General features: G+C 41.8%; 1 protein-coding gene across 6 annotated transcripts in view; it reads right to left on the bottom strand.

Annotated features, from left to right (window-relative positions):
- Nucleotides 1-5,969, bottom strand: part of HEATR5A (HEAT repeat containing 5A) — a 110,628-nt gene extending 104,659 nt beyond the window's left edge. For 4 of the 6 annotated variants that reach the window (XM_079769909.1, XM_079769913.1, XM_079769911.1 and 1 more), the window contains exon 1: nt 5,706-5,968. The gene's annotated coding sequence lies outside the window, so the exon portion shown is untranslated. Of the gene's footprint in view, nt 1-5,705 lie in introns of all 6 variants that reach the window. The other 2 variants (XM_079769912.1, XM_079769910.1) reach the window with 2 other exon arrangements.
- Between the last annotated feature and the right edge of the window lie 16,019 nt (nt 5,970-21,988).

The following is a 21,988-nucleotide window of genomic DNA, read 5'->3' as shown; positions in this document are numbered from 1 at the left end:
GTTAGTTTAGTCTTTGGCTACTCTTGATCATTTTTATCACTCTTCATTCTACAAACCAACTCTTCCAACTCCCCCTGGGGAGAGAGATTTCATTCTGAATACTTAGGAGTTCCAGAAAGCAGATTTTAAAATAACAGAAATTTTACTCTTCTTATATCTTCCACCTCATTCATCCAAAAGTCACCATCTAAGCAATCTCACTACGCGGTCTACTCAAGAATCCAGTAACATGAATTAAAAAAAAAAACAACGTTGTCTTAAAACAATATAGAGGAACTAACTGTTTCGAAGATCATAAACTTTACTGACATTTGATCCCTCAGAGCCCGTTCATTCTTAGTTTAGACATGACTAATTATCCAGTTATTTGGATTCTAGCTAGGGTGGTAGACAGCATCATGTTAAAAGTGAAGGAGCAAACTCATTGAGAACAGGAAGAAGTCAGAGCAAACAGCTATCAGTGATGGAAATGACCAAAATATTATTTACTACAGATATTTTAAAAACCAGGGCAATATGGGGCTACTTAGTACGAAAGCAAAGTACACAAAATGCCATTATTCCCTTGGCTCAGCAGAGGCCAGGAATCCTTGCTCAATTTTTCAAAGTAACTTTATCCTTATATTTACTGCTCATGCAATCTGCCACATAGGATTTCCTAGTTCAGCCAATAGACACCGCCTGCTTTAGAATGTCCTCCTTCTAACTGTTCATGGCTCTTACATCATCTTTTTTTTAGTATGTTGGTTTTTTTAAAATCCTCACTGCGGATACTTTTTCCATTGGTTTTTAGAGAGAGTGGAAGGGAGCGATGAGGGGAGGGAGAGAGGGGGAGGGAAGGAGAAAAGGAGGGAGGGAGGGGGGAGAGGGGGAGAGAGAGAGAGAGAGGGAGAGAGAGAGAGAGAGAGAGAGAGAGAGAGAGCGAGAGAGAGAGAGAGATCAAAGATATGAAAGAGACACATCGATTGGTTGGCTTGCACATGCCCCAATGGGCCGAGGATAGAACTAACAATATAGGTATGGGCCACTGACGAAATTGAACCCGCAGTCATGGGCTGACGCTCTAACCACTGAGAAACTAGCCAAAAATGTTATTTTTTAGAAAGACTGGAAGAAAGAGGAAGAGAGAGATATAAACCTCAAAGAGAAACATCGATTGCCTGCCTCCTGCATGCTCCCTACTGGGGATCGAGCCTGTGGAACAGGGGCACGTGCCCTGATGGGGTATCCAACCAGCCACCTCTTGATGCATGGGAAGACACGCAAACCAACAGCCACATAGGCCGGGCATGGCTCTTACTTCTTGGTCAGCATTCTGATTCACCCTTAATCTGCACTATGGTCTGACATTTTGGCTTTCCTCATGGTCCCTTCTGACAACATACCCTATGGCAGTGGTCGGCAAACTCATGTCAACAGAGCCAAGTATCAACAGTACAACGATTGAAATTTCTTTTGAGAGCCAAATTTTTTAAGCTTAAACTTCTTCTAACGCCACTTCTTCAAAATAGACTCGCCCAGGCCGTGGTATTTTGTGGAAGAGCCACACTCAAGGGGCCAAAGAGCCGCATGTGGCTCGCGAGCCGCAGTTTGCTGACCACGGCCCTATGGAATATATCTAGCCTAGAATTTAGCTACATTTCTTACCTTCCTGTATTCCTACCTGAGGGGTTTTCTTGGCAGACTTCTTTCTCACTGCTTGCCAGATGCCCAGCTTTGCAAGTATAGCTTCCTAGAACAACTCTCTTATTATCCTGCCTTTTGGTTATGACTGCCATGGCCCACCCAAGTAATATAGTGAACTAGAGGCCCGGTGCATGAAATTCCTGTGTCCCTCAGCCCAACCTGCACCCTCTCCAATCTGGGACCCCTCAGAGGATGTTCGACTGCCGGGCCTAAACAGGCAGTCGAACATCCCTCTCACAATTCTGGACTGCTGGCTCCCAACTGTTCGCCTGCCTGCCTGATTGCCCCTAACCGCTTCTGCCTGCCAGCATGATCACCCCCTAACCACTCCCCTGCCAGCCTGATCAATGCCTAACTGCTCTCCTGCTGGCCTGATCGTCCCCAACTGCCCTCCCCTGACAGCCCGGTCACCCCCAAATGCCCTCCCCTGCATATTCCCTCTTTATTAGATAGGGTTTTTTCTTTAACATATTGGACAGCCCTAACTGGTTTGGCTCAGTGGATGGAGCAACGGCTTGCAGATTCAAGGGTCCCAGGTTCGATTCCGGTCAAGGGCATGTACCTTGGTTGGGGGCACATACCCAGTGGGGAGTGTGCAGGAGGCAGCTGATCGATGTTTCTCTCTCATCGATGTTTCTAACTCTCTATCCCTCTCTCTTCCTCTCTGTAAAACATCAATGAAATATATATAAAAAAAGAAACATTTAAGATTCCTCCATATCTGCCTGGCTGGTGTGACTCAGTGGCTGGAGGCGGGGGCCCAATCGCCACGTGGGTGCTGCACCGCCGCTAGCCCGAGACCCCAGGCTGGGGGCGGGCCCGATTGCCACCTGGGTGCCGCGTCGCTGCCAGCCCAAGATCCCAGGCTGGGGGCGGGGCCCGATCACCGCCTGGGTGCCGTGCCGCCACCAGCCTGAGACCCCAGGCTGGGGGCGGGGGCCCAAACTGCCGCTTGGTGCTAGAGCATTCCCAAGTGGCTGCAGGCAGGATGTTCCCACCCCGCCCCCAGCCGCTTGGCGGCTGCACTCATAGGCTCCGAGTGGCCAGGGGGCATTCTGGGACCCTTGCCGCTCAGGGCCTATGGGCCTATAGGCTAGGCACAGCCTGGGTCCAGAGGATGTTCCCGGGACCCAGGCCAATCAGTGGCTGTGTATGCAAATTAACCACCATCTTTGTTTGGTTAATTTGCATACTCGCTTTGATTGGCTGTGGGCGTTACGAAGGTACGGTCAATTAGCATTTTCTCTTTTATTAGTGTAGATTACCATCTAATACTCTAGCCCCAAGTGGGTCCTGGGTTCGATTCCAGTCAAGGGCATGTACCTTGGTTGCAGGCTCCATCCCTGGCCTGGGTCAGGGTGCTTGTGGGGGGCAACCAATCAGGAGGCAACCAATCGATGTGTCTCTCTCACATCAATGTTTCTCTGACTCTGTCTCACCCCCTCCCTTCTACTCTGTCTAAAAAGCAATGGAAAAAATATCCTCAAGTGAAGATTAACAAAAAAAAATTTGGTGTTTTAATGGGTAATTTCAATTTTCTGTTATTTTTATTACATAAAGAATGTATTGAATAAATGAGGTATTATTTTGCATATATATGCACAAAAACATGCATATTTCAACATATAGAAACATACAAATGCAACAGAAGAGGATATAGATACATGCTATTGTATAACTGTTGTATAATGGTAATTAACCTATAGAGAAGCATTATCTGGGCAGTAAGTACAACTAAGTTATTGATAAAGTACATATATAAGTCCTAGCTGGTTTGGCTCAGTGGATAGAACGTTGGCCTGTGGATTGAAGGCTCCTGGGTTCAATTCCTGTCAAGAGCATATGCCTAGGTTGTGGGCTATATTCCCAGTAGGGGGCATGCAGGAGGCAGCCAATGATTCTTTCATCTCTTGCTCCCTCTCCTTTCCTCTCTGAAATCAATAAAAATATATTTTAAAAAATGAAAAAGTACACATATAAAACATCTTATTTAGTGCAACTAGAACCATACAATGGTTTTAAGATTAAAAATAGTATATGCTGAGCTTTAAATATTTAGAATTGTCACTTCTTACAAGTTTTCCCTCTTTCCTGTAACATAACTAGCTCCAATTTCTTAGGTTGGTGACATTAACATAGTGCTTTAATATGGCTATGTTATGCTTCTTTTCTACAAATAATTATCTTTTCAATTGTTACTACTTAAAAAAACAACAAAAAGCCCAAGCATGACTCAAGATGCATGCTCCATTTTCAATCGGTTGGATATCTTCTTAGAGAGTTCTAATTTCCCATTTGGGTCTTACTGTAGATAAACATTTGATTTCATGTTCACAGTTACACTTCCAATACTTTTCTGTATGATCTTTTGATCAACTGCTATATCACAGGATTCATGTAAAAAAAAAAAGCAACTTACTGTTACTTGTGATATACACCATGAATGATATGTTAGAGTTTACTAAATGAAAAAAACTTTCCACACCAGATCTAAATTAAAACTAACAATTATAAAGTTGTTAAAGAAACATAAAAATCCTTTCCTCTCTCTGGCCTTACCAAAAGGCTAACTTGTTAAAGTTAAAAACTTTATTCTAAGCAAAAGTAACAGAAAAGCCACGCCCCTCTTCCTTCATTACACATCTAGGATCCCGAAGCAATACAGTTTACCTGACATAATATGAAAAAGCAAGATTAAGAATTAAAACTGAACTTAACCTTTTCCTCCTACAAAAAAGATTTAGTGGTTAAGAGTTTAGAGGTCTAGTCCAGGGTGTGGCAAATTTTTTTTCTGTCAAGTACAGGAGAGGCTTTAGGCTTTGTGAGCCACACAGTCTCTATCACATAAACAATGCATAAACAGCCATAAAATCTACAAAAACTGGCAGCAGGCTGGATTTGACCCACACGCCGTCAACTGTTGACACCTGGTCTACTCCAAAGAATTTAAACACTAGAACTAGACAAGGGATTCAATTAAATGCTATAAACAAATCTGTACTAATTCCTTAGGTCTCCGTTAAAATTCATTTCTTAAATGAAGTTTAATAACAGTTTCTGCAGTCTCCTCAAAATGCAGAAGCGCTTTTAATATAGGAGAATTATGGTCCTAATTCAAGGACGGTTCAAACCCCTCAATATACTATGGATAATTAATGAAACACAAAAGACTCAATAAAGCTTTTTTTTTTAAAAAAATACATGTCATTGAACCTTCTGCTTCTGAACGGTACTTGTGGGCACCCCCTCCCCCACCTCCCCCTCCTTTTCGCATCTTCTCTAGGCTCTAAGTTTCTTAGGGGCGCGTCAAAGGCGCTGAATATTTGAATAATGTACCTAAAACAAAGTTTAATTATGACTTTTAATGAAGGGACTCAAATCATCCGACAACTACTTTCTGACTCGACAATTTCTAAAATCTTCACTGGCTAGTTCCACAAAGCGCTGTGTAAGTTTCTAAGACTTGACAATGACTTGAAATGACGCTGTGCTGGCCGAGAGCAGTGTGTGTGTGTCCTCCAGCGAAGCAAACGCTGCCCCAGCAAATGCTTCCTTTGCTCGAGGGCTGGGAAGAGTCCCCCTCTCCCTCCACTGCCGCCTGCGGGGACGCACCTCCGGGGCAGCGCGCGGCGTCCGGACAACCGCGCCCGAAGCCGGGTCGGGGCCGGCGGGCGTAGCCGGGGCGGGTCCGGGAGCGGCGGGCCGGCGGGCCGGCGGGGCGAGCTCCGACCTTCCGACCTTCCGACCTTCCCTCCCGACGGCCGGCTCCCGCCCGCGGGCAGAGTCCACGCCTACCTGTTGTGCTCGGGAGCAGCCCGACTTCCCTGCCGCCCGGGAGGGAGGACGGACGGCGCAGGCGGTCGGCCGTCCGCGCGCCCAGCTCAGCCTGCCCAGCAGCGGCCCGGCCCCTCAGGCCATGTCACCCAACTCCCCGGCCAGTCCCCACACCCGGGGTCCCGGCTTCCGCCACCCCTTCGCCGCCGCCACCACCCCGAGGTCCTCCCCACTGCTCCACTCACCGTGCAGGCCCGGTGCGCGGTCCCTCCCGGCCGGCAGGCAGCCCGGACACCGCCCCCTGCACGCGGGGGCCGCCTCCACTCCCGGGATCCCCACCTGCTCGTCCGGCGCGGGGTCCCCCACGGCTCAGCACGCGTCCCAGTCCCGCTACCACACCGGCTCCTCAGCGCTGGGACTTGCAGGCGGCGGCGGCAGGGAGGCGGGAGGGGCGCGCGCGGGGCGGAGCCGCACAGCTCGGAGTCCCCGGCGCGGCGCGAGCGGGCGAGCGGGAGCCAGCCCAGCCCAGCCCGGCCCGGCCCGGCGCCCCAGGCCCCGCCAGCCGGCCGCCGAGCCATCGAGCGCCCACTCTGGCAGGCGTGACTGCTCCACCGCCGAGAGAGCGATGGAGGATCCCGTGGCCCAAGCTGAGGCCGGGGCAGGGGCTTCGCGGTCCAGAGATGATGGCCACAACTATTTTTGTCTGTTTTTATCACCAGCCAGCATCCTTGGAGGGCGGCAATGGGGCACCTGAAGGCAACGCCTGGAGAAATGTAGGCAGGGAGTGCTGTGGGTGTTGTTGACCTAAATAAAGAGGTAAACTGAGGCAAGCTAAAAAAAAAAAAAAGAAAATGAGTTTATTTGGGAATAGCCGAGGGATTGCTATTGTGACAAAGCAAACTAGCAACAAGCTACAGGCGAGTCCGTTGAGGGTTTGGGATAGGCTGTTATTTAAGAGCAGAAAATGTAAAAAGGGGAGAGTTCAGAGAAAGCTAAGATTAAAACACACACACACACACACACACACACACACACACACACAAACCAAAGAGTTCCCCCATTTATGCCGGCTCTGTGTCTTTGTGTGTGGTTTAAATTCTTTTGTAAAAAAATAATTTTTTTCGTGATATCTTATTGTAAAACATGTTTTAAATACAGAAAATTTGAAAGAGTAGTATATACCGTATACTCACCATCCATATTCTACACTCACATTGTACTTCTGTGCCCTTCTGACACGCCTCCATCACTCTCTGAGCACTCTCTTACTTTCTGGCCCAGGCTCATCCTGCCCCAGCCCTGGATGCAGCCATTTAGCCAGGAGCCTTGAAAATTCCTGAGTAGACAAAACGAACCCAATCACACAAATGTAGCTAAATCCCACCTACTTTGCAAGACCAACATGACCTGGGTCATCTCCTGTTTGTGCCCCTGGCAAAACTTCCCAAGCTTGATATGAGACAACTCCTAGCCCCACCTCACCCCTCATCGTCCAAGAAAGTCCAACACTATCAGTTTTCTGTAAAGAAGGCATTTAAGGAAAATCAGTCTCTTTGTCCTTAAATTTTGTCTTCCTGAGATTCTCCATTTTACAGTCTCCGGTTCTATTTTAGATTGAAATTCTTTCACAGTGCAGATGGGGGAATGGTAGAGGGGGGAGTGACTCTAGAGCGCCCTATCTCCTCCTTTAAAGCCTGAGACTCTGAGGCCTGAGGCACAGTGACTTGCTCAGGATCACACCCGAATCAACGGTGGAATTGGGGCAAACAGCCTTGGTTCCAAGTCAAGTGCATGTTTCCAGTATACTCAATCTTTTGAACGTAATTAAAAAATTTTTATTTTAAAACAGTCTCAAGCTTACAAAAATGTTGCAAGTATAGTACAAAGAACATTTCCCCCCCCCAGAACTATTTGAGATTTAAGTTGCTGACACAATGTCGCATTGTTACTAAATACTTTAGTGTGTGTCCTGATAATAAGTACCCTGTACTACATAATCACACTATAACTAGTAAAATCAAAATATTTACGTGATAGGTTTTGACAATCGTCCCAATAATATTCTTTTTGGTGAAAGGATTCACTCCAGCATTAAGCATTAAATTTACTTGTCATGCAATTCGAGTTGCCTTCACTATGGAGGACCTCCTCAGTCTTTCCTTGACTTTTATAATCTTGACACTTTTGAAGATCCCCAGCCAATTATTTTATAGAATGGCCTTCCCTTTGCATTTGTCTGATGTTACTCATGATTAGATTCAGGGTAGGGATCTTTGACAGGAAGCGATGCTGTGTTCTCACTGCATTCTATCGGTGGCATATTATTTTAATTTGTCTCATTATCGATGCTTATTTTAATAAGGTGGTATCAGACTTCACGGTAAAGTTACTTTTCCCACTTTGTAATTAGCAAGTATTTTGTGAGGGACATCCTTTGAAACTAGCTAAGTATTTTTTTTGTTTCTCATCTAACTTTCAATTTCTATCAGTATGAACTCAGTTTCCTATTTAATGGATTATAATCTGTTTATATCATTATTTATTTACTTATCTATTTATTTTAATCCTCATCCAAGGATATGTTTTTCTGACCTTTTGGTATATGATACAATGCTCCAACCAACTGAACCACCAGGCCAGGGCTATCATTATTTTTATGTTAAAATTGTCCCAAGTTTGGTCAAAGAGAGCCCCATTTATGCTGGCTTCTGTATATTGTTTTAAATTCTTTCATAAAAAATTCGTTCACAGTATTTTATTGTAAAACATTTTTAAAATACAGAAAATTTGAAAGAGTTGTATATACCATATACTCACCATCCATATTCTACATTAACATTTTACTAGTCCATGCCCTTTTGACACACCTCCATCGCTCTTTGAGCAATCTCTTACTTTCTGGCACAATTAAGACGTTCCAGGTTCATCTTGCCCAGCCCTGGATGCAGCCATTTATCCAGGAGCCCTGGTTCCTTTCAGTGAAGAATGGTATTTAGAAGCAGTAGGTGAGCTCACTGTTATTGGGGTATCACTGCTTAGGCTGTATTAGTAGGTGCAGCTAGGGAATATTGTACATTCATATACAGTGCATCTATATATGTGTACTCACACATTTAAAGCTACATATCTTTATTGAATAACATATATTGAAAAACCATATGTTCACAATAATACCTCCAATGCAGCATCACAGTTTATTATCGTTTTTTTCCCTTCCATATTTATAATCCCTTCCTCTTACGGAGAGAAACCTGGATCCTATTGTTCTTGGGGTGTTTACTTGTTGAACACCTTCCCTATATTTAAGCAATCACCACAGCTGCCATCCCTACCTTTGAAGGATGCTGCTCTTACCCCATCAAGATCTCAAAAATCCAAAATGACACCACAAGTCCTCTTTCTCTTTCCTTACTTACCCCTGCTCCCAAACCTGTGCCCATGCGCAGCCTGTGCCCTCCCACCCTGTTCAGACTCCATCCTTGCCAAGCATCCCTCTAGGCCTCCTCCTGACCACACTTGCTATATACAAGTGAGTGTGTGTGTGTGTGTGCGCGCGCGCACACACACACATGTAGGGTACTATAAAGTACCCTGAGAAAGGAACAAAAGCATTATAAATCCTGAGGGAGACACCAATTACTATGAGGTCCAGTTGGGAGGCTCATGAAGGATTCACAGAAAGAGTTAATACTTAAAATGGGCTTTGAAGGATGCATAAGAATGGATGAGTGGATACACTCTATTAGATATTGAAAAAACTCTAGAAAATAATTTGAGCAGATCCAAACTAGAGAAAGGAATTCATTTTGACTGTGTGTGTCCAATAATAGCACTAGAATTTTAGGGCTGGAAGGAATATTAGGTATCATTGAGTTCAACCACTAGTTTTACAGAGGATGCAAAGATGGCTCTAAAGTTTGAGTCTAAATGACTAAGAATTAAATCAGAAGGAGTCAGTTTGGAGGAGGATATAATAAGTTTAATTGTAAACATGTCACATTTGAGGTGATAGTAGAGCATCTAAGGAGAAATGTGGGACTACAACTTAGAAGTGGGGTCAAAACTAGAGATCTCGATTCAGAACTTTTCCAATAGAGCTGACAGCTGATACAATGAAAGAGGAAAAACAAAGAGAAAACAACAAGGACTCTGAAAAACAACCAGTCTAGCCTTAACCAAATGGACATGCGTTTCATCTTTCAATTACTATTATACTTTGTCCAATCTCAAATTGAGATTTTGAGTCAGAATAAAGAGGAAGCTGTATTATAATTGGTGGGAAAAGGACAGCTTTGGAATTAGGTGATTTGTGTTCAAATCCTAATTCTGGAAAGGAACCAGGACCAAGGTGGGTCTGTCCTGGCGTGGTCTGGGATGTGTGGGTTCTTCACTTTGTGCAGGAAAGATTTCACGACACCCATCCAGGGGATAATTAAAGCTGGGGACAGTGAAACAAAGGGAAGGTTTAAGATAGAAGAGGCAAGATCACAGCGACAGGAGGGAGCTTAGACTGGGCTGCCTAGACTCAGAAAAGGAGGTCACAGTAACGAAGTGAGCCATGCTGGGCTGTGTGGACTCAGGAAAGGAAGTTACAGTGGCAAAAGGAGGGAGGGCCCTTGGAGACAGGTTCAAGGGGCTAGCTCCTGACAAGCTGCCGCTGCCCACTGCTCCCCTGGTCTCAAGTCTCCTGGGAGCCATCAGAGCTTAGGAGAAAGAAAGCAAAAGTACACACCTGAGGAAGGGTGAGCGGGGGTGGTGTTGGGGAGCACCGGGGTGCGTAAAGGAGAGCTGCATTGGGTCCTTTGTCTTAAGGGATTTTTATCTGTTTTCTAAAGGCCAGAGTTATAGGGGAGATCTCAGGGGAGGATCTAAACAGAATATTCAACAGCTTTCCAGGTATGTCCTTTAATATGCTGATACATCAAAATGATCCTATAAGGGAATTTGGGATCCTTCTCTGGTCAGCTTCATTGCTTCACTTCTACCTTGGATTTGTCTGGCTCTGATGGCAGACAAATTATTCCCCCAACTTCATCCATTCTGGGATTTGGCTGGTACTAATGGCACTAACTGGATCTCTGTTATCCATTCCCTGACGAGGATGATTTAAACCATTCACTCTCTGGTTGGGGAGAGGCGTAAACCATCTGTGCCTAAGTGTCCTTGTTCGGGGAAAATAAGGGCTTGTGATTTACTAGCAGATTGTTAGTTGCTCGGCCTTCTTTAACTATTTGTCTCAGTTTCCCTCATTCCACTTGTCAAGGAATGTCCTAGCTTCTTACTATCCTGCCTCAATTCTACCACTTAATAGGCACGACACAGGAAAAACTACTTTGTATCTCTGAAGCTCAATTTCCTAACGTTCAAGTTAGAATAATATCTTCCTCTCTAATGAGCTGTGCTGAAGATTCAAGATACAGTAGGAACAACAAGCATGTTGCCCATTATCAAATGATAGCTAGCAGTATTAAGCACTTACCTTACCTTTCTACTTTCTACTTACCCTATCTTGTCAACTCAGCTGGTGTCACTATTTGGCACACAAAAGGCACTCACCAAGTATTTGTTGAAGGAATGAAGAATTTTATATACTTTCTATTTATTTTATACTCATCATGATAACGTATTTTACTGCATCTTTCTGGCTTTCTACAAAGAAATAATTTCCCTACCAATAAATGAAGCATTCTAAGAAGTAGAACTGTTAGTTTTTTTTTTAATTTCTTTATTGATTAAAGTATCACATATTTGTCCTCATCCCCCCATTCCCATCCCACACCCCTCCCCACAAATGCCCCCACCCCCCTGTTGTCCTTAACCGCTGGTCAGGCTCATATGCTTGCACACAAGTCCTTTGGTTGATCTCTCCCCTTTACCCCCACCCTTCTCTACCCTCCCTCTGAGGCCCGACAGTCTGATCCATGCCTCCTTGTTTCTGGGTCTATTCTTGTTCATCAGTCTATGTTGTTCATTATTTCCCCTAGATGAGTTAGAAATACACTTATAAGAACCAAAAATGAGACAAGCAATAATGGTTATGGTGACAGGCAAATGAATCAGTCTGTAGTGAGTTTCTTTCTGGGCCAACAGTTCTTTTGAGACCCAATTTTAATGTCCAACAGTTCCTTATGTGTACATGTCAGCACTGACATTACAAGAACTGTTAGTATTTAGTGGTATATGTAAAATTATCAAGTATATCACAAGTTACCTCTTTGACTGGCTATGCGATATCCTCCTTTAATTTATTGTTCAAATACATCTGATACAATGACTCCAGGTTCCAACCAACATACATTTGGGAAACTGAAAATAATAGATTACCTTTAACATTGCTTCTACCCCTGAGATGATAAAATTCAATGATGGTAGAACAATATTACTCAGGTGCACAGTTGGTTGGAGCATCCTCCCATACACCAAAAGGCTGCGGGTTCAATTATTGGTCAGGGCACATACCTAGGTTGTGGGTTCCATCCCCAGTCAGGGTGCATTTGAAAGGCAACTGATCAATGTTCCTCTCTCTCTTTCTCTCCTACCTTCCTCTTTCTCTCTAAAAATCAATAAACATATCCTTGGGTGAGGATAAAAAAAAATAGGCATGCTCGAATACATTTGAGAAACATTATATGGCTATATATTATCGCCACCTCTTAGAGCGTCGTTTTTGTATTACTGGGCTCCATTTTTTGGAAACATACCAGGTTTCCAAAGCTTACCTGGCAATGGAACATAACATATGTTTACAAAGGAATCCATAGCCCTAGCCGGTTTGGCTCAGTGGATAGAGCGTTGGCCTGGGAACTGAAAGATCCCAGGTTCGATTCCGGTCAAGGGCATGTACCTTGGTTGTGGGCTCAATCCCCAGTGGGGGACTTGCAGGAGGCAGCCGATTCATGATTCTCTGTCTTCATGGATGTTTCTATCTCTCTCTCTACCTCTTCCTTCCTCTCTGAAATCAATAAAAACATATTTAAAAATAAATAAATAAAATAAAATAAAAAGGAACCCATACTAATGTCTTTTAGAACTGAAGTTCCTGGGAGCAGGAACTTTGGGAAATGCGGCTCTGTAAGTCTGTCATTGACTCACCCCAGTCATGTCAGGTTGATCAATGTGGATAAAATCATCGAGGAGACAAGTAGACATGTGGCAAGCTCATGTCATAAAACTCAAGGGTTGGGCACAGCTGCCACTCTGTCCATTTCACCGACCTCAAGTCTGAAACGACACCGATGGTCCACGGCAGCAAAAGATCTACTGGCCCCTGTGATACAGCTTTCTACTTTTTGGTCTATCCGGCATTATTTGTCAATGGACTACTGAGCTTGCTGTAATCTGTAACAGATTTTAGCACTAAATTTCCAAAAAAGAACTTTTGGCCATGGGTGGGATTTTCTTCAGTAGGCAAACCACCATTATAAATATTCTGCCAAGAAATACTTACAACATAGCATAGATCTTGATCTATGATGAAAAGTAAGTAATAATAGGTTATCCAACCTCAAAAGAAGCATACAAAACGACTGTGACTTGACTTGGGGTAGTAAACGCACAATATACAGATGATGTATTGTAGAACTGTATACCTGAAACCTGTATAATTTTATTAATCAACGTCATCTCCATAAGTTCACTGAAAAGAAAAAAAGGACTGACTGCAATGTTCATACTTGATTGGGACACCTAAGTTCCCTTCTAATTCCTCATTCTCTGATCATATTAAGAAATACAGCATTGACATTTTTCTCCTCTGGAAAGTGAACATACCATATTAAAGGGTCTCCAAGATCTCCAATTTTAAAATTTAAATCTTCTACTATTATTCTTACAAAAATCTCTTCAAAGTAAATAGAGTAACTATTATTTGGAAGAAATATAAACTAAAGCCCAGAATAGCTAAGTGATTTATCCATGTTTGGAACAAGATTCCAGAAGATTTCAAAACCAGGCCTTCTGAATCCTTATGTTATATATATTTCCATATTGTCAGAGTACCACATATATTCAAAACTGTATAAAATATGTTAAACTAACAATATTTTTTAAAAACTTTTCTTTATAGGCATGTAATCATACATTTATTTTAAACTATTATTATTAACTAGAGGCCCGGTGCACGAAATTCGTGCACAGGGGGGCGGTGTCCCTCAGCCCAGCCTGTACCCTCTCCAATCTGGGACCCCTAAATGGGCAGTCGGACATACCTCTCACAATCCAGGACTGCTGGCTCCCAACTGCTCACCTGCCTGCCTTCCTGATTGCCCCTAACTGCTTCTGCCTGCCAGCCTGATCACCCCCTAACCACTCCCATGCCAGCCTGATTGATGCCTAACTGCTCCCCTGCCAGCCTGTTTGCCCCCAACTTCCCTCCTCTGCCGGCCTGGTCACCCCTAACTGCCCTCCCCTGCAGGGTTGATTGCCTCCAACTGCCCTCCCTTGCAGGCCTGGTCCCACTCAACTGCCCTCCCTTGCAGGCCTGGTGCCTCCCAACTGCCCTCCCCTGCTGGCCATCTTGTGGTGGCCATCTTGTGTCCACATGGGGGCAGAATCTTTGACCACATGGGGGCAGCCATATTGTGTGTTGGAGTGATGGTCAATCTGCATATTACTCTTTTATTAGATAGGATATCAACTTGAAAATACAATTTTTTTTAAAACTCAAGGAAACACATCAAACAGACTGTCAAATTACAGGGGGAATGTTAGGGAGAGGTGGGGGAGATAAGAGATCAAACGAAGGACTTGTATGCATGCATATAAGCATAACCAATGGATGCAAAACTCTGGGGGGTGAGGGCATGTATGGGTGTGGGGTTGGGGGGGGGGCAATGGTAAGATATGTACACATATAATACCTCAATTAAAAAAAATAGTCAAGCTGAAACTGGTTTGGCTCAGTGGATAGAGCGTCGGTCTGCAGACTGAGGGGTCCCAGGTTCGATTCCGGTCAAGGGCATGTACATTGGTTGCGGGCACATCCCCGGTAGGGGGTGTGCAGGAGGCAGCTGGTCGATGTTTCTCTCTCATCGATGTTTCTAGCTCTCTGTTCTTCTCCTTTCCTCTCTGTAAAAAATCAATAAAATATATTTTTTTAAAAATAGTCAAAAAATAAATAAATAAAACTCAAGGAAACAAAATCATAATCCTACTACCTCCACATGACATTTATTTTCATTTGATTTTCTTTCACCTGTTACTCACACTTCTAAGCAAAGTCATACGCATACGGCACATCAAATTTGTAGCTATAGTAATTTCATTACCACTGGCCACATTAAGATAAGTTCCTGGGTAAAACATTGCTAGTACTCAATTACATGGACTGAAAGTGGAGGGGGCAGGGGGACCCTGCTATTTCCTACCTGTAGATATAGTCATAATTGGCAAAGATTGAAAAGAACCTAAAATGATTCAGTAGTTTGCTATGATGCCTCTTTCCCCTCATATCTGGCTTTAAACTCTCATGGGTAACAATTATTTTTCTGGTTTTCATAAGAAAGACTATGAAAGAGACTTTTGGAAGTCAATGTTAAGATGCTGTAACCTGGGGTTGGAGAAAAAATCCTGGAGATCTCTTCCAGCTTATTCCTTTAATAAAGTTTTCACCTTGGAAAATAGGGAGGATATGACCCTGAAGAAGTGAGCAGCAAGGACAGGAAGGTTTCTGTGGAGAGCGAGGATTGGGCAGCAACAAACCCACAGTGGCCAGGGAGAGAAGGCTCTGAAGGATGGGATCTGGAGCAGACTCCAAGAAGGGGGAAGGAGGTGTCAGTGGGGAATCAATAAAAGTGGAGCTGAGAGGAATTAGAAGAGAGTCTGAGGTCAGCTTGTCAATTTTCCCTGCCAGAAGCTTCCTGATGGGAGCCACAGGAAATGTCATCATAAGCCAAATTAATCACAAACTAAACCTATCAAGGTGAAGAAGCAACATTTAATGACATGAGCAGCTCAGTTCTAAACATGAGCCAGAACCCAAGGAATGGGATAGGTCAAGCCAGAGCTAGGACTGGGGAGGAGGACTGTGTTACTATTACACAAACCCTCAACTTTGGCTGCAAGCTCTTCAGGCAAGTAAACTGTTTACCTGTAGATAGGAGAATGTAAGAGAATAATTCAGTGCTTTAATGTAGGGATGTTTCAGTCTTTATAAGTAGCATATATAGCATCTCACCAAAACTGAATTCACTGATTGGAGACATTTAAAACTGATGATGGACAATCATCACTTAAAAATTAAATGTATTGAAATAATCATCATGCAAGATAACATGACAATATTAAGATCCAAATAATTCATTGTGAAATTCATAATTTAGGATTATTTGACTAGCTCAAGAAATTGAACTTACCCAGTGAAAAGGGTAAACTGACCTGGTTGATAAATAGTATTCTTGCTGAATTATCACATTTAAGGAAAAACTATATACAATATTATAAAAATACTTATGGAAATTCTTATAAGTTACTGTGTTTATGAATATAGATTTATTATTAACTTCTTTGGGATATATTATTCTTGAAGTAAATTCTAATAAAAATTAGGTCATAGGTCAGAATTCTTGTTTAGCTACAAGCTTTGAAGAGAGAATCTTATCTAGATACAACTATTTAACTGACCAGCATGAACAATAGCTGGAAATTAAATTAACCATATAATATGGTTAAGGGAATCAGTGGAGCCAGAGTCATAGATTAGGAAGAAAAATAAAAATGTTAATATTATAGAATAGAATTATATACCCTTGAACTCAATTTGCCAACCTACAGGCATTCACAGACCACAGCATAAATCCATTTATAGACTATACTTGCTCATCTTAATAATGTTTTATTGACTTTTATACTTTCTCATTTTGTCTGTCTCCTTCCTTTCCCTTATACTCCCTTAGATAAAAAACAATACTTAAAAATACTTATGACAGAACATTGAGTTTTTAAAACACAAAATATAAAATTCTTTTACAACTAAACTGTGATAAAATATGTGCATGGCTATGAACAAAGATTATAGGGAATAAATAGAAATGAAATTGTATTTGAAGAATGAGATGACAGGCTTTTTTTATCCTTTTAATATGTCTAATTGTTTACATCACTTTTATAAGATAAAAAGAAAATAAAAACATTTAAATTATTTTCTTTTTGCAACTTTCTGGTGCAATTTTCCCCCTTTAGAAAGGCACCTAACACATTGTAGGTGCTCAATATAAACTTGTTAAATAGTATACAAAATGGCAATGGCTGGCAGATTTCCTTTAGGGAAAATCCAAATAATAGCACTGACTATTATGAGGCAAGGATAAAATAAGTCAGTATTTACTTATCCACCTGCCCAGGACCTTCTAATGACCTATCTCTGAAATTATTATTAGTAGAGTATCCATATAATTTGCTGTTTACTGAGAAACTTTTGAGAGTGAAGGGGAGTTATTTATAAACATGCTAGGTTCTTAGATACAACACCTAAAACACAGCAACCAAAAATAAAGAAATAAACTGTGACTTCATTAAAATTTAAAAATTTGTTATTCAAAGGACATTACCAAGAAAATGAAAAGACAACCCACACAATGAGAGAAAATATTTGAAATCATTTACTGAGAAGGATCTAGTATCAAAAATATATAAAGAACTATTATAAGTAACAATAAAAAGACAAATAACCCAGTTAAAAATGGACAAAGAATATGAATGGAGTCATGGCTGGTGTGGCTTAGTTGGTTAGGTGTCATGTGCACTGAAGGGCTGTCAGCTTGAATCTCGGTCAGGGCACATGCCCAGATTGTGAGCTTGATCCTGGCAGGGAGCATGCAGGAGGCAGCCAATCAATGTTCCATTCTCACATTGATGCTTCTCTTTCTCTCCCTCTCTCCTTCCCTCTCTCTTAAAATCAATAAAAAAATATTTTTTAAAAATGAATTTGAATGGACACCTCTTCAAAGAAGATACTGTACAAAAGGGAATAAGCACAGAAAAATAAACTCGACTGTTGGAAACCGATCAGACCAGACGTCCCACTTTTGGCGGGACAGTCCCGATTTTTAACAATTTGTCCTGCGTCCCGCGGCATTTTAAAAAAGTCCCGATTTTTGGAAAGAATGCACGACAAGCTAGGGAACGGCGGGAGAACGGGAAGGGAATATACGGTTTTCGGCGGCCATGTGGCTATTTAGCCAGGATGTGAGTTTTATATTATTTTTGTTAATTTTATAATGTTAAACTTTAATAATAACAAATAATTGTTGAGAGCTGATTATCGAGAACTGCTTATCAAAGTTCGCATTGTTGATCAGTTGTTAGAATTGGACCACCATTGTTTGGACTTAATGAACAATGGCATTTTTTGGGATTGGCAACGACGAAAACATTTTGTAACTGTCTCTCAGACGATACACATCGTACTGCGTGCTAGTAAACTAGTTAAACAAGTGATGTCATTACAAATCAGCTATTCAGATAATTTAGGTAAGTAATTTATTTATTTATTTCATAAATACATAAATTTTCTTGAATTTAGCAGACAGTACTCGTATTATTTATATTTTATAGTGGTGGCAAAAAGTCTAGCGCCGGCCTTGACAGTGACACTTACGACTTACGTTACGGCAAATTCAGAGGAAAAATAATACAAGTTAGTATTGTTATTATTTAGAAAGAAATATAGGATTAAAATAATTTTTAAAATATAGTTACTTTATAACAATCAAATTAATTTAATTTATAAACTAACAATAAAATATGTTCATGTAATTATGTACCTACTTACTGTGTTTTTAAGCAATATGTATATAATAATTTATAATATAATTTTAAATTATTTTTTTAGATTTTTAACATAATGAGTAAGAAAAGAGGATGCAAATTCAACAATGATCTAAGAAGTGAATTTCCTTTTATTAAAAAAAAACAAAAGCGATTACAATATAGACCAAATTTTTAATCAAGAAATCCCCCCCCCTCCGGGCCAAAACCGGTTTGGCTCAGTGGATAGAGCGTCGGCCTGCGGACTCAAGGGTCCCAGGTCAATTCCGGTCAAGGGCATGTACCTTGGTTGTGGGCACATCCCCAGTAGGGGGTGTGCAAGAGGCAGCTGATCGATGTTTCTCTCTCATCAATGTTTCTAACTCTCTATCCCTCTCTCTTCCTCTCTGTAAAAAAATCAATAAAATATATATATAATAAAAAAAAGAACCCCCCCACCCCCACCCCGAGTCAATGGTGTCCCGCTTTACCAATGTTAAAATCTGGTCACCTTACTTTAGATACAATCAGCAGGCTAAGTATCCTTGAGAAAGCACACGTGTCCTTTAAGCAAGGACATGTCTAAGTAAACACCTGGGTGTTCAGACTTGTTTGGAAAAGTCAAGGTAGGGGCTTCCACCTTTGTCAAGGTCCCCCCAGAAGCGCCTGACCTTTCTGAGAATCCTCCTTACAGACATTCCAACCAAGTCCCGTGTTTCCCCACGTCTCCCCCATTTTTGTTTTGTTGGCTGTAGGAGACAGAGGGAGGCGGCGAACTTTCTGCTTTGGAAGGTCGGGGTCCGTGAATCGTGTTCACTGTTCGAGTTCTGATTTTGTAGACTATAAGAAAAACAAAGAAATTACAATGATAGCAATGGCTAATCTAATTAAGAAGACACGGTGCTTACAAGCATTAAATCTTACCTTCTAGCAAGGTGTAGGGGACAGGATTATAAAGGGGAAGAGGGTAGGGTGAGGAACGTAGCTATGAGTAGGCCTGGGGTTTGTAGACATTAGTTATTGTCAGGCGATGAGATGATGTTGATGAGATGATGTTGACTCCTGGCGGGTCGGTCTGACCATGCTTATCTGTTTTGCTTGCTGGATTCACAGTTGAGTCATCTTTCTAATTACTTCGTACAGGCCTTGAAAAGAAAACTTTAAGAAAAACTTAACCCCCTACTCATATATGAGAAACTTAATCCCTTATTTACATAAGTATATGTGTTCTAAGATTTAAAATAATATGATTATCTTTCAGATTAACTTAGGTGCTTTATTTATCAGATTTATTATTCAGTATACTTATAATTTATTTTAAGATTTCTGTTTATAAACTTTTTATAACCTTTATATTTTTACTAGAGGCCCGATGCACGAAGATTCTTTCACGAATGGGCCTTCCTTCCCCTGGCTGCTGGCACCGCCTTCGCTCTGGCCAGAGCCGCCTTTCCACCTTCCCATGCTGCCCAGAGGCCCGGAGCGGCTGGGGCGGTGTGGAATGCCTGTGTTCCACCCTGCCTCTCGCTGCTCGGAGCCTGCGTATGCAAATTAACCTGCAATCTTTGTTGGGTTAATTTGCATACTCACTCCTGATTGGCTGGTGGGCATCGCGAAGGTATGATCAATTTGCATCTTACTCTTTTATTAGTGTAGATAACTTTCACAATTATTCTTAAGTATTCCTATTCTAATTTCCTTTCTTCCTGCTATATGTTTTTCTTTATATTTCTTTTTATAATTTTTACTTTCTTAATTTTAGTTTTCCTTTACTTGTATAGACCCTCTGTAATTTTTATAATTTATACATACCTTTTGCAATTTACACATATATTTTGTAACTTATACATACCTTTTCAGTTTGTATACTTCACTTTTTTTTCCTTTATCTCATAGCTTATATTATATGAAAACTATAAATTTCTTCTAACTAGTTATGATGAAAGGTTTGGTCTACACAGGTTCCTTTATTTCTAGCTTCAGAGTAGTTGGAGTGGTGAGAAGTAAGTCTTAAAGTCTATCTCTCATCTAGTTGGCCTATTGTCCTTGCTTTGCTCATGTCTGTCTAATTGTCTATTATATTCACTTCAAGGATCCTGGCTCTGAATTTTTTTAGGGAAAGGGGACATCGGTTTCTTCTGTAGTTACTTCGTCCTGAGGTGGGTTGAAGGTTTTTCTCAGAGCCAAGAGATCCTTGCTCTCTGTCAGAGGGACAATGAGGCCTGGGTACAGAAGGAGGTGGTAATGATGCCTAGAGGTATTATTCCCTAGTTGTCAGTAGGGCTTGTAATCTGGTGGAGACAAACTGTGTTATAAAATTTAGTATTATTGGCAAAAGTTAGAACAGTTTCTAATAATTTCCTGTTGAAACAATTTTTCTCCCTAAAATCATTCTCATTTTTATTAAAAACTAATTTACTTATTGTATTAAGTCTAGTTATAATTTGGCCTGATTGTTTGTATGAACACAACAAGAATAACAGTTGATCATATAGGCTATTAAAAACATATGCTTTGCTTAAAATTTATGAGAAAGTTTACTCCCAGGGCAAAGAAGCCAAGCTACACAGTTGCCATCAGGCTTTGCCTGCAAATTCTACAGAATTAGGTTGCATTCCTCAAGTTGAGGTCCCTACAGGTGTCTTGAGGTTTCTTTCATGCCATCTTTCAGGAAAGCAACCTTCATTCCTTATCTGGAAAGACTGCCATGAACTACATGACCTAGCAAGGTACTAGGCTATTTATCTAACGGGCTTATCAGCTTCAAAGTTAATCTTTATTCTTTAGAGCTTTCTGGTGACATCCAGGGTCCTGGCATGTCTTTTTTTCAAACATGACATTCCAGCAAAGTTTTAGTTGATCCTATATAATAAAAGGCTAATATGCAAATTGTCCCCTTGACCAGGAGTTTGACTGAGAGTTCAACTGGGAGTTCGACCAGGGGTGGGGCCAGCCTGCCAACTGCCCGAGGCCCCTCCCTACAACCAGCTCTGCCCCCGATCAGCCCCCCAACCTGATAGGGGGAGGGGATGGCCAGCCAACCACCCACGGCCCCTCCCCCAAGCCAGCCCAGCCCGATCAGCCCCAATCAGGGCAGGCCAGCCAGACCCCACCTATGCACCAATTCGTGCACCGGGCCTCTAGTAAAACTATAATTGAAAACTAACTTATGTCCTGTTATGAAGAAATCAGATTCTTATTGAATTCGTGCAAATAAACACATTGCCATGAGAACAATAATTACCAAAATTATAATTATTTTTAGTTTATTTAGTCCTATAATTAATTCTTTTTCTTCTGATTTTTTCTTGCTAGTATTTCTATAAATCTAGATACTTTATAGTGTAATATAAATGACATGAAATCTGGTCCTTTTTGTAAAACACAATACTCTACAATATTATAACTTATACTAATTAGTTATAAATGAAAGCATATTAGAATCTATTTAACATGCATATATAAATAGAATATAATTATTTCCTTATTTGATAGAGCTTTCCATATACCTTAAGTATAAAATTTTCTTTCATAAGGAGAGAAAGCAAATACTAAAATTTAAACCCTGGGAAGGTAGTCAAATATATTATATTATTATACTAGAGGCCCGATGCACGAAGATTCGTGAAACAATAGGCCTTCCTTCCCCTGGCTGCTGGCACCGGTTTCCCTCCAGCACCCAGGACCCGGGCTGCTTTGCTCCAGCCACTGCCAGGCATCTGGGACCGGGACTCTTTCGCTCCAGCCGCTGCCGCCACCCACCGGGGGCGTGCTCCGAGTCGTG

The sequence above is a fragment of the Cnephaeus nilssonii genome (genome assembly GCF_951640355.1).
Source record: "Cnephaeus nilssonii genome assembly, chromosome: 4".
NCBI classification, from domain to species: Eukaryota; Metazoa; Chordata; class Mammalia; order Chiroptera; family Vespertilionidae; genus Cnephaeus; species Cnephaeus nilssonii.
Note: the sequence above shows the minus strand (reverse complement) of the source record. Positions and strands in the feature narration are given on the sequence as shown.